Raw genomic sequence first — 2,045 nt, 5'->3', positions numbered from 1 at the left:
CCGCCCAAAGCAGCACCGGTCGTGCCGCGTGCTCCTCCCTCTCGTGGCCGGCTGTGATGCCGTGGAGGCCTCACCGCCCCCTACTACTCCCACCGCTGGCCCAGGGTATCCCTCTACTCACCCACACCCCCTGTTATTCTGCGGCGACGACAGCCTCACGCTGCAGCCGAACCAGTGAACCCTCGTACTCCTCTCTGCGCGGGCTACCACTGATGCGTCTTCCCCGGCTCCACGTCGTCCCCTTCCTAGGCCTCGCCGTCGATCAGACCACCGCCCTGGTGCTCTTGGCGCGGCGTGGTCAACGCGGTCAACGACCGACTTCCATCGGAAGAGTACTGTACGTGGAGAGGCTGACAGCTGGGTCCTTGCGGCCGCAAGGAAGTGCCTCCTTATTACGCGCAAAATAATTATTCCTCCACCTGACAGCAGGGACCCACCGGATGGGCCACCTTATTTCGCGTAAAAAACGTTTCCCCCCTGACTGCTGGGACCAACCGAAAGGGCCAGCGTATTTCAGAAAAAAAACGTTCCCGGCGCTGTCAGCTCGGACCCACCGGAAGTGCCTCCTTATTACGCACAAAAAAATGAATACTCCCCTTGCTAGCTGGGACCCACCATGGTGGGAGGCTGACTTGTGGGCCTACTAAGTTGACTGGGATGGGGGCCTTTGTCAACTTTAGTCAATATGAACGATTCTAACTCCAGTGACCGTACGATGTTCATCCAACGGCCGTAGTGCTTCTTCAACCTCTGGTCTTCTTGCTTCAGCCGCCCAAAGCAGCGCCGGTCGTGTCGCATGCTCCTGACTCCCGTGGCCGGCGGTGCTGCCGCGGAGGCCTCACCGCCCCTACTATTCCCACCGCTGGCCAGGCCCTGCGGCGACGGCAGCCTCACAACGCAGTCGAACCTGTGAACCCTCGTACTCCTCTCCACGCGGGCTTCCACTGCCGCGTCTTCCCCGGGTCCCCGTCGTCCCCTTCCTAGGCCTCACCATCGTCCACCGCCCTGGTGCTCTCGGCATGGCGTGGTCAACGTGCTCAAGGAACGACTTCCATCGGACGTGGACTGTACATGGAGAGGCTGACAGCTGGGTCCACGGCCGCAGCAAGGAAGTGCCTCCTTATTACACGGAAAATAATGATTCCTCCACCTGACAGCTGGGACCCACCGGACGGGCCACTGTATTTCGCGAAAAAAACATTCCCCCCTGACTGCTGGGACCCACCAGCTACATCTTTGCATGCAAGGAAGTGCGTCCGGGCAAAAAAAACTAATCATTTCCCCCCCTGACCGCTAGGACCCACCAGCGACACATTCACACGCAAGGAAGTGCGTCCGGGCAAAAAAACGATTCGCCCCCTGACAGCTGGGACCCACCAACTACGTTTTCGCATGCAAGGAAGTGCGTCCGGGCTCCGGGCAAAAAAAACGATTCGCCCCCCTGACTGCTGGGACCCACCAGCTACATCTTCGCAGGCAAGGAAGTTCCTGACAGTCGGGACCCACCTGGTCGAAGCGTACGTAGCGTTGTCATTCTGGTCGCGAACGTGTACGTACATACTGGTCGTTGTAGAGGCGCGCACGTGTCATAGTAGAGGCGCGCACGTAGCATGTATACGTACGTACAGCGGCGAGGGTGCAAGAAAGAAAATACGGCCACGTACGGACATACAGGCAGGGTCTCGAACTCCTACTCGCGCATACGTACGACCAGGGCTTGTGTACATGGCTGGGTCGGAACGGAGAAACATCGGCGTCGTAGTGTTCATGGGGAGGCAACGGAATGCGTCGTGTTCATGGGGAGGCAACGGAATGCGTCGTGTTCATCGGGAGGCAACGGAACGCGTGGGAGCCAACCGGCTTGGACGGAACAGGCGATGGAAACGAGGTCTGGCGTACCGCACAACGGAGGAAACGGACCTCCTACGTTCGGAACGGGGTCCTGTTGATCGGGAGGGGTGTGGCGTACCGCAAAACGGAGGAAACGGACCTCCTACAGTCAGAACGGGGGTCCTGTTGATCGGGAGGGGTGTGGCTTATCGCAA

Source organism: Triticum aestivum, chromosome 3B, assembly GCF_018294505.1.
Source record: "Triticum aestivum cultivar Chinese Spring chromosome 3B, IWGSC CS RefSeq v2.1, whole genome shotgun sequence".
NCBI classification, from domain to species: Eukaryota; Viridiplantae; Streptophyta; class Magnoliopsida; order Poales; family Poaceae; genus Triticum; species Triticum aestivum.
Note: the sequence above shows the minus strand (reverse complement) of the source record.